Here is a 12,097-nt window from a genome sequence, read left to right on the forward strand (position 1 = left end):
TTACTTTGTCACAAAGCAAATTTTTTTGTAAGTAGTGAGTGCAATGACAGGGTGCTGCGATTGCACCGCCCCTGTCATTGTACCCCTCATATGCCACGTTCATACATAATCACGGCATCTGAACAATACATTTTTCTTTAAATCAAACTTACCTCCTCTATTTGCTCGTGACGGGCCTGCCGCCGCCATCTTGCTTGGGCCACGAATCTCGGCCGAAATCCTGTGCGGCGCGAGATTATGTCATCACACCGGCTGACGTGGTGACGTATGACGTCATCATGCCGGCCCGCGTGATGATGTAATCTCGCACCGCACAGGATTTTGGCCGAGATCTTCAAGCAAGATGGAGGCTGGCGGCCCGTCACGAGCAAATGGAGGAGGTAAGTTAGATTTTTTTAGTTTTTATACTATTTCAGGTTAAATCGATTCGATGACACGAATCACAAGGAAATTCGGCTTCTTGGCGAATTGAATTTATCCTGAAATTTGGATCGAATTCTACTTCGAGGGATTCGATTCCCTCATCTCTAGTCATTATCCATGATGCTTGTGATAAGCCACTGCAATGATCTACGGATGGTGTGTGTGTGTGATGAGCAACTGTGGATCTATAAAAGATGAGTTTGATAAGCCAGTGCAACAATATATGGATGATATGTGTGATGAGTGTTGTGAATATCTGTGGGTGATGTGTGCAAAGAACTGAGCAAGACTATGGATGATGCGTGATGAGCCATTGCAAGAACCTCCAGATGAGTGTGTGATAAGCCGCTACTTGAACCATTGGATAATCTGTGTGATGAGCTGCTGCAAAAGTTGAAGGATGAATATATGTATGATGTTTGTGGAGAGCCTCTATAAGGATCTATGAATCACCTGCCAGGATCTGTGGATGACATGTGTGATGAAATTATGTGAGGATATATGAATGATGTGTGTGGTTAGCTACTGTGAGGATCTCTAGATGATGTGTCTGGTAAGCCTTTATAATGATCTATGGATGATGTGCCAGCCTGGTTAGCTACTGTGAGGATCTCTGGATGATGTGTGTGGGGAACCTCTATAGGGATCTATGGAGGGTGTACTAGGATTTCTAGATGACTTGTATGATGAGATGTTGCTTTGATGATGTATGTGGTTAGCTACTGTTAACATCTACGGATGATGTGTGTGATGAGATGTGTTGACAATCTAGGATGTATTAGATAGGAAGCTGCAAGGATCCTTTAGATGAGTGGAATGAGCTCCTGCAATGATCTATAGATGATGTGTGTGATGAGTTGTAACAAGGAATGAATGATGAGTGTGATGAGCTGTTGTGACAATCTTTGGAAGATGTATTAGATGAGAAGCTGCAAAGATCTATAAATTATGAGTGTGATGAGTCGCTAAGAGGATCTATGAAGGAAGTGTGTGATGCCTTAGAATGTATCTATGGATAAAGTGTGATGAGCTTCAGTGAGGACCTATGGATGATGTATCTCTATATGGAGGTATTTGCTCTGCACTTGCCACGTATCTAAACAATTTATGGTCCATTTGGTCCAGAATATTACAAGCTTTGGCATAGTATGTACTCGATTTATAAACCTTATTTCTAGAAGGTGCAGGATCCCTTTAAGACCTCTCCTTGCATTAGCATCAACATGCCTTTAGAGATAACAGGAACCTCATATTTGATCTCTATCTTTATTATGAAATCTCGCCCTAGATCCATTCATGAAAAAGATATGAGGTGTTCTATAATGCATCCATAGATATCATTGCTCTCATAATGATGGGACTGAACATAATTCTACACAGTGACCTGCATCATTGCGAACTCCCAGTGCAATGTGATTACACTGTGGATGAATCATAACTCGGAGCCTCCGCCATATATGAGGCAGGGATTGGGCGGGAGAATACATCACGAGGTAGACAGGCAGCAGTACACAGGTCCAATCTGCAGGATCTACAGCCAGCAGGATATTATCTAGGATGAAAGTGGTGGTTCTGCAGCGTTAATAATGAAAAAAACATTGCTTTCTGACTCTTTGACCGAGAGTCAGGAGAAGAAAATCCCTAGTGACCACAGGGTTCATGTCACAGGACGCACCAGGAAATCTAAAGCAATTCCACAATGTGATGACCCTGCAAACAGCTCCTCATATCTCAGCTTAGCTTACAAGACCCCAAAGAGTGTGATGTGTGGGAGAGCTGGGTCCCCTGCAGTCACAACTGAATTTGTAGGTGTTGAGTGCAGTGTGATTTTTACGTTCTGCATGGTAACAGATTCACTGAAACGCGTTGGTCTGATGATTGTAATGAAACGTATAGTCTTATAGAAGATGTGGTGGGATTCTCTTGCTCATGGTACAAACAGTGAAGTACGGGATGTGGCCTCCAGGACCTACGCAGCTCTTGGTCACGTCTTCGGTGTTGCTGTGACTAATATAAAAGCTGCCATTAGCTCTACAACTCACCGACTCCCTGTAATCTAATCCCAGGGAGATGAAAGATCCCCTCTCGTCCTCAGACCTACGTGACACATCTCTGCCGCTTTCAATAATCCAAACCAAGTAACAGGACTTTGTCATCTCCCAGGACTTTAGCCAAAAAGAAGACTGCATATGTTTGATTTGAGGGGTTACTCAGGTCGCCACGTCCCCCCATTTGGACAACTTTTCACTTTCATTCAGTGATAACAATACTTTGAGGCGACTGGTCGATGACCTACAGTATGAGGGAGATGACCCCTACATTCCAGCGTCAGAAGGATTACATGATACAACGATTTGCTGCTTTTGAAGCTTGTAATTTTCTCTGTGGTTATTGATTTCTATTAATAATGGAGGTTAACCCTCGCAGACCTGGAGCGGCTTACGTGTAAAGAATGATTAAACTGCAGGAAAATGGTCAGAAAACATCTGTGGTGGTGGCGGGTATATGCATGGAATGATGGTACAGGCATATATAGTAGTCCCAACATGTCTAAAGGATCTCCCAGTTAGGGAACAGTTTGACTTCTGAAGTCACAAGGAAGGTAGTTTTCCTACAGCTGGAAGTTTAATGGTTGCAAACACTGCTGTAGAGCAGGTGATACAGAAATGGTATTTTAGAGCTCATGGCCGATATCCATGCGTATAAGACTACAACCCACAACCATTGCATTTGTTATAGAATCCATCCCATATCTCTGGTTACTACTAACTGCCTTACTGTTTCAGACCACCAGGGATATTATTAACTCCTTCACTGCCCTAGCCCACCAGGAATGTTACCATTAATGCAGTGACCCAGTGGATCACTGCAAATGGTTAATTTAATCCTAAGGACCTAAGGGCTAAATGGGGTGATTTGTTGTTAAAGTATTATTTTCTATGTATTATGTATCCCAAATGGTAATGTATGGGCAACAAATATTTAACTCTGACAGTCCTAGTTAGATTGCCAGGAGACAGACTGGACGTGCTTCGCCCCCCATCCCCCTAGGTAGTAGGAACTGTGAGATTCTAGAAAAGGTGTAGGGTGAAAAAATAGAGTTATACCTGACAATAAATGGAATGGATTAGAGATGATCCTTTTAGTCTACATCCATGGAGGAGCCAAAGAGGGTCTAATGAAGAATGAAAAAGTCCTTTGTTTCAGCGCTTCCCTGTACAATTAAACCTTATTTATTCAGCAACAAATAAAGGTAATTGTAGACAAAAAAAACAATGGTCCACATGTAAAAAAAATTAAAAAGGTCCACATATGATGTGTTTCAGGGAGCTGCCCTTTCCTCATATATAGAATAAGTAAGTTTGCATAAGTAAAAGGCAGACTATCATGATATAAAGACACTCAAAAAGACACCAAGGATGCGCTATGGGGGGCGGGGGTAAATTATAATAAATTATAATATCATGAAAGTGAATACAAAAACCTATAAAGTAACATGTGACATATATAAACAGATGTAAATGTAGGAGTCTTACATTGAGACTATAGAACCCCAAGCAATTAAACATTTGTTAAACAATAGTGGATTTATTGAATAAACAGCAGTACAGTCCAAACCAGTGAGCATATACAGGTAACCAACCCGAATAATAACCTGTGCAGGTAAACACCAAGGGGACAGCCAGTGACCAGGCCAAAGTTCTTATGCGCAGTATTAGTCCGTGTAACGTGGTACCTAGGGATGAGACGTCAGGATTTCCAGGGTCCCATCCAAGGTCATACACGAGACAAACTGTTCAGCAAAGATTAGGTATCCAGAGGCAATCTCTAGAGATAAATCGAGCAAGGCAGAGGTCATGCACAGGTATGTATGGGAGAATATGAACTGCAACATACACCTGGGTTGTCAAAACCAGGGAGATCAACTCTAGCCAATCGCAGAGTGCCATGTGTCTATTCCTCATAGGTCATATAGTGATCCTAATTCCTGACACTTGTGCGGCCTAGGCTGGTCCTTAGTCACTTAACCCATGCCTGCCCTCTAATCACTAGAATTTACATACAGCGGCCGGCGTAGCAAATAAGATGCTCGTATGTTCAGCCGCGTATCCTTTTGCGAACCTCCTCTCGAGCGTGCACGCGGACGCTCGAGTGGCCCAGCATGAATACACGATCGCGTCGACATGGACGCCGGAACCTGCAAGTGATACCGGAGACAGGACCGGCTGTTGCGTGCTGCCACCAGTCCGGACAATCTGCCTCCAAGACCCCGGCGGTCGTCCCCTCCGGCGACCATTCGGACGCACTACCGAGTCTGCCCGCAAAGGAGTCGGAAATTAAGATTTCCAGGCACATGCCTGACCTGTCCCGCTACTCCAACGGGGTCCCCCGCAGGCCGAGCCCCACGAGGACCCCTGGGAGCCCTAGTGGATCGTGGACAGGAGAGTGTCTTACAACTCATTTGTTGATGATATTAGGAGTCATATGTATATTATCCAGAGAACGGAGAGCTGGAGGCTTTCCAAGAAGAACGCCAGCTCTAGTACGCCTACACTTCAAGGAAGTCACAGCTGTGTTAGAGGATGACACTCGCTAGATGGGGGAACAGCGCAGCGCTCCTGTATGTGCGTGTTGACAACAGAGAACAATTTAAGTGAAAGACCACCTATGAGGGAAAGAGAATGGAAATTTTTCTCATGGTTGAGAACCACTTCAAAGACTGTGGCTGGAAAGACAGTAGGTACCGCATGTATATGGCAACAAGACTTTGCTGCTTGTGGAAAGGTATATTGCTGTGGTGCCTACCACACTTTGAGATGGACTGGCCATCCGGATCTAAGATCTGCACAACGCAGCCTCGGATTTGTAGAAAGACTTAATGAGAATGGAATTTCACGCCAGGGGTTATTTGTGATGAGCTGCAGTGAGGACCTATGGATGATGTATCTCTATATGGAGATATTTGCTCTGCACTTGCCCCGGGTCTAAACAATTTATGGTCCATTTGGTCCGGAATATTTCAAGCTTTGGCATAGTATGTACTCGATTCATAAACCTTATTTCTAGAAGGTGCAGGATCCCTTTAAGACCTGTCCTTGAATTAGCATCAACATGCCTTTAGAGATAACAGGAACCTCATATTTGATCTCTATCTTTATTATGAAATCTCTCATGAAACAGATAGGAGGTGGTCTATAATGCATCCGTAGATATCATTGCTCTCATAATGATGGAACGGGGTCTCTTTAACCCTTTGAGGGCCGACCAAGGGACGTATTTGTCCCATGTTTTTAATTGCTTGTATCATCTGATTAAGAACTTAAAATACTTTTTTTTTAGTTTGAGTCAAAATATTAAGTTCTTATCAACAAATGGATCTAGCTTTATTTATTGTTCAAATACATTCTTAAAGGGAAAAAAATATAATTATTGTTATATTGATGACGGCAATCTTATGGTCTTTAAACCCTTTGACGTATTTGTCCCATTTTTTTTATTGCCTGTATCGTCTGATTAAGAACTTAAAATACATTTTTTTTGTTTGAGTCAAAATATTAGTTCTTATCAACAAATGGATCTAGCTTTTTGCCAGTTATTTCATGAAATGGCTTAGTTACAGCAACTGAAGTGTACGAACTTCAGTTGCTGTAACAAAAAAATTTAACCGTAGCTTCTTTTGGCCTTCCATTAAAAGTGATCTAAATAGTCACATTTGTCCCGTGTCATAACTCCTCCCCCAAAAATGACACAAGTGTGGAAATAGTTTTATTTATTGTTCAAATACATTCTTAAATGGAAAAAAATATAATTATTTTTATATTGATGACAGTAATCTTATGGTCCTCAAGGGGTTTAAGAGACCCCGTTCCATCATTATGACAGCAATGACTGAACATAATTTTACACAGTGACCTGCATCATTGCGAAGTCCTAGCGCAATGTGATTACACTGTGGATGAATCATAACTCAGAGCCTCCGCCATATATGAGGCAGGGGTTATTTGGGAAGATTGCAAAGTATACTGAGGGTCCATTCACATGTCCGCACTTTGGGTCCAGATCCGTTCCGCAATTATGTGGAACGGGTGCTGACCCATTAATTTTCAATGGGGACGGAAAAGATGCGGACAGCACACAGTGTGCTGTCCGCATCCGCATTTCCGGTCCGCGGCTCCACAAAAAAATAGAACATGTCTATTCTTGTCCGCAGCGGACAAGAATAGACATTTCTATTGGAGTGCCGGCCCGGTGTTTTGCGGATCCGAAAAACACTACGGACGTGTGAATGGACCCTTCGAGTGATATTGTCACAAGATGGGAAATGCGCCCTGTGAAACCACGCCCCCTGGTGATACGACACCATCCTTAGAAACAGGATGCAGTGGTCTGTTTCAGCCCACAGCTGCTGTGTGCTGGAGGAAACTAGCAGTGGGCTGATTGCTCAGCTGTTCTATTCCTGTGTGCTGTGTTCTGACTAATGGAGTACTGAGTCATGAACCTATCAGGTTCTGATCCTGGGACTCGGTGCTCTATTTAAACCCCTTCCTGGGCAGGTACCATTGCCAGTGATAGGTTTTCACTCCCTAGCTGTGGTCCTAGTTCTGTTTTCTGTGCTTTTGGATTGCTTATTGGATTGACCTTAGCTTGACTTTGAGCACTCTCTGTCTTGTGATTTGGTACAGTGTTACCCGTCTGGTTCTGACTTTGGCTTGGCCATTCTGACTACCCTCTTTCATCTGATTTGGTACTGCATTGTCCACCCAGTTTCGACCCAGTCCTGTACGACTTCATCTTCATATAGTTTCTTCTGTGCAGCAGGGTGGCTCAGGGGTTAACACTGGGGTCCGGGGTTGAAATATAACCAAGGATAACATCTGCATGGAGTTTGTATGTTCTCACCGTGTTTGCGTGGGATTCCTCTGGGTACTCCTGTTTCCTCCCACACTCAAAAACATACTGTGTACTGTCTTCTTACACGTTCACACAGTGTGCAGTCTGACATTCAGCATAAACCATTCCTGTCTTCCAAATAAGAGGACTGTTCTTTGTAGTCTAACTTGTTTATTGGTCAACAGGTTGTATATATGATTGTATACGATTGATTAACTTGCAAAACTACAAGAATACAAATAACATGTATAAGTATTAAACATTGGATAGCATGTACTATAACATTACATTGACAGTGAAGCATATGGTAAAATGGCTGCCTTTACATAGGATTGCATGCCTATTTAACAATAACAACAATTCCATGAGTAACAATTAGAAACTGACTGAACAGCTCTGCATAACATCATGTCCCTGAAACAAAGGTAGTTCTTTCACCAGATATGATTTTACAAGCATGGTGGAGTTTAAGAAGGAGACATGCATAGGACAGCTCTGATGATGTGTCCTGGAGACTGGAGATTTCTCTTTCCCAGGATGCCTTGCAATAACTCACTATGCCTCGCACTACCCACAATGCAGTAGTCTTTGTAACAGGAGAACAAAGTGTAATACAATTTAACACTGCTAGATGGTGCTATAACCGCATTAAAGGGATTCTGTCATGAGATTTGAGCCCTATAAGCTAAACATATGACCATGTCCGTACTAATAACATGAATCCTAAACTGCCCATATTAAACCTGCTTGTGGCTCTATTAGCCCAAACAACAGTTTTTTATAAGCTGTCACTCACCCACCTAAGGTGTCCAAGGGGTTTTACGTTAATACAGGGTGCCCACCCGCACCCCTTGCCGTCTGGTGCCCAGCGCCACCTTCCTCACCTCAGCGCCGCCTCCGCAATCCTCCCGTCCCTCTGCTAGATCCGGCGCCTACGCACTAGGCTTAGCCTGATGCGCCGCGGACTCCTGGCAGCGGCTTCGTTGAGCGAAGTGCTCATGCGCATCAAACCTGTTTTTTTGGCTAATAGAGCCACAAGCAGGTTTAGGGCAGTTTAGGATTCATGTTATTAGTACGGACATGGCCATATGTTTAGCTTATAGGGCTCAAATCTCATGACAGAATCCCTTTAAACACTCTGAAAAACCCTGACTCTGGCAGAAGTGATCTAAAATAATTTTCCAACCCTGCTGGGCAGAACATACTGATAGGGAACTTACATTTTGAGCCCCATTGGGGACAGTGTGATGCTAATGTCTTTAAAGCGTTGCAGAATATGCCATCACTATGTGAGTATATAAAAAAGTGACTGTACTGTCATGTATGCGATCACTGTACTGTACTGTATGTTACTTCGAGTCACTACAGTATATGGTCACATATCTAGTAGTTACATCAAGTTACTATATGGTCATTTCTTGTCACTGTATAGTCACATATTGTCACGGCTGGCGGTGGGGGAAACCCCCAGCCGTGCGCTGCCAGGAGATGGTAGGGTTACCACTTGGCCAAACAACACAGAATTAGGGAGCAGGTCACCTCCTGTTGCGTCCCTAACTCTGACTCTGTCTCCTACCTGCATGGGCCGACCTTGATGGTGGGAGGGCCCATACTCAGGAACCTCGGATCCCTGCTGACCCTCCGCAGATCCCTGACCTAGGAGCTGGGTGAGACGACCTACTCCTCCTTGGCACGGAGGAGCAGGAGTCTCAATGGCCAAGCAACAAGGGGAAACAGAAAACACCTTATGGCAGTGACAGGCAAACGCAATCAACACAACACTCACCTGCCACAGAACAACACAACCAGGAACCCATGTGCAGGTGCTGTTTGTTTAGGACACCAACAATGACAGCACACACAGACATCACACAGGGACCCGGACCATAAGCTGCAATGATACAGAAACCCCACACACAAACCTAGATAACACCGAATAACAAAGTTTTATGACCAGAAGGGAGGCCCCCACTGGTAGATGGTAATATACAGGAGGCTGCTCCAGCTATGCCTGGCTGAAAGCAACCTACTGAGCCCTGCCAGAGAACGAGGCTTTATAGGCCTAAGTGGCCACACCCACCGGTCAGAACACACCCAGTGACATCACACACACTGAGAAGAGAATTAACCCTTCCAGCACCACAGGAAAGGGAAAACACCAACTTAAAGGGGAAGTACACACAATACATAACGCACACCAACACACTCACCTGTTACCGCCAGCAACGGCATGCGTGGCAACCATGTTCTGGGAAACAGCCAGCAGGCCGAGACCCTGCCACCACATGCACACAGCAACAGACGTTGCCGCGGACAACCGCAGGTGAAGGAAGGTGTCTCCGTGCATACAACACATGACCTAGTGCACCACAAACAGACAAAGGGAGTGCACATAAAACACGTTGCCAAGGGCAACCGCACGCATGCCTGTTATCCGCAGCAACCGCACCTGAGGCAAACCACTAAGTGCCCCCAGCTGCGGTTGACACAACACCCAAAACCGCGGGTAACTGCATGCGGCTCCCAAGGAGTCACGACCATGACCAAGGGTCGTGACACATATCTAGTGGTTGATACTGTTGGATGTACCACAACTCCCATTCTGCACCTTAGTAAATAGACAAGACTTGTTTATTTTCTACAACCGACCTGGTTACTGACTCCAGCACCATTCACCTGCCGCTGCACCTAAATCTCCTGCCTTGTACCTGTACAACACTCATAACATCAAGGGAACCCCAAACAGGGGCATAGAAAGGGGGGTCAGCCAGGGTACGTACCTCGGGCACAGAGGCTGGAGGGGCACCCCTTGACAGTTCATTTAAATGGTGAAGCAGGGAGCCGCCCTCTCCTTGCTTCACTGGCTGCACAACGAGCTGCTGGTTGTGTGGGAGGAACGGTGAAAGCTCGGGAATCAGCCTCCTGCACAGCCAGCAGCATGATGTGTGTGTGTGAGCACGTCCTGCTGCTTCTTCTTTTTTTTAAGGAGCTTGGGGGCCAAAGGGGGGCACAAGCAGGATATAACTACACTGAGGGGCCATAAGAAGGACATAACTACTGTGAAAGATGGACATAACTACTTTGAAGGAGCAAAAAAGTGGGCATAACTACTGTGAAGGGGCACAAAGGAAGGCCACGGCGCCCTATGTGCACCATAGAACTTTTCCATCTTTGCTGGAAAGCCTAGTTACACCTCTGACCCCAACTACCATCAAGCAGGGGCCCCAACATCAGGGTGTGCCCAAAGGGAAAAAAGAGTACACTCTCCTCCCACTGTGAACAACTCTTGCAGCCAGAGCCATCACTCCCATCTTCCGCTTTAATCCTCCTAAGCTTGCGGCAGTCACTGTATGGTCACATGTCTAACTGCTGTATGCATACCTCCCAACTTTTTGGACATTCAAAAAGGGACACTTATGGTTCATTGTGAAAAAAGATCCATTTTTTCTTACATATCTTTACACTTCAATAGTTTTCTCTTATGAAAATTATCTGAATATAAAAATTTCTAAAATTCAAATTGCAACAAATAATGAAATAATATACAAGGAGTACTCTAACATGCACATGGGAAACAGCCAAACACTTTCTGGATCAATATTGTAAATGCAATAAGGTAAATCTACATCTCAGATCCAAAAGAGGGATATTTATGGAGCAAAGAGGGACAAGGGGACTTGGGTCAGAATTAGGGACCGTCCCTCCAAAAGAGGGACACTTGGGAGGTTTATGTATGGTCAGTGCACTGTAAATCATGAGGCACAGTGTGTGCTGTACTCGGTGCAGCATTCAGTCCTATCTGTGAGCTCTCCCTGTATGAAATGATTGCTGCTCGGCACCGTCCTGGCCTACCGCCTGTCTACAGCGCAGTGTTAATTGGGCAGGTGGACTGAGATACAGGATGTAACATGCTATCCCTGTCTCCTGCATGTGTGCACAAGCTGCTTTACCAGCTCGGAGCTGGATGTCTTCAGATTCTCAGGGCTAAATAATTAACCCCCGAGTCAGAGGCAGAGAAAGACAGCTTACTATTCTGCTCAGCCCCAGGGACATACTGATTTGCAGAACACAGTGATGGGGTCCTGGCCCTGTAATTCTACAGGGCCTAACCATAATATAGCAGTACACAGCTGAGCCTGCTGGTTTTATCACCCCTATTTCAGGTTCTTCCACCTTGTGAGATATTATACAGGATGACTATGGAGCAAAATCTAGGAAATGCCCCCCCAATGTATATAGTCTCATTCACCACAGGGACCACCTAGACCCAAGGAACTGTGAGCTACCCGGAAATGTGGTAATGGGGTCAGGGGCATAAATATAGTCAGTGCAACTACACAGGGGGCAGAGTATTCCACATCACAGATCCTCACCCCATGCTGATGCTGCATCATCCCCATCAACCAGTCACAAAGCCTCTATGATTGTATGAGCTGCTCAGTGATTGGCTGATACTGAGAGTTTGCATGCCTTAGCAGTCTTGGAGGAAATGGAAGGAGTACTGCAGTTTTCTCTACAGGTAGATTACATCTTCACTGCCCTACACCAAAGAGATGTTACTACTAACTCCCTTAGGCCCCTTTCACACGGGTGAGAATTCCGTGCGGGTGCAATGCGTGAGGTGAATGCATTGCACCCGCACTGAATCCAGACCCATTCACTTCAATGGGGCTGTTCAGATGAGCGGTGATTTTCACGCATCACTTGTGCGTTGCGTGAAAATCGCAGCATGTTCTATAATCTGCGTTTTTCACGCAACACAGGCCCCATAGAAATGAATGGG

Source organism: Bufo gargarizans, chromosome 2 (assembly GCF_014858855.1).
Source record: "Bufo gargarizans isolate SCDJY-AF-19 chromosome 2, ASM1485885v1, whole genome shotgun sequence".
NCBI classification, from domain to species: domain Eukaryota; kingdom Metazoa; phylum Chordata; class Amphibia; order Anura; family Bufonidae; genus Bufo; species Bufo gargarizans.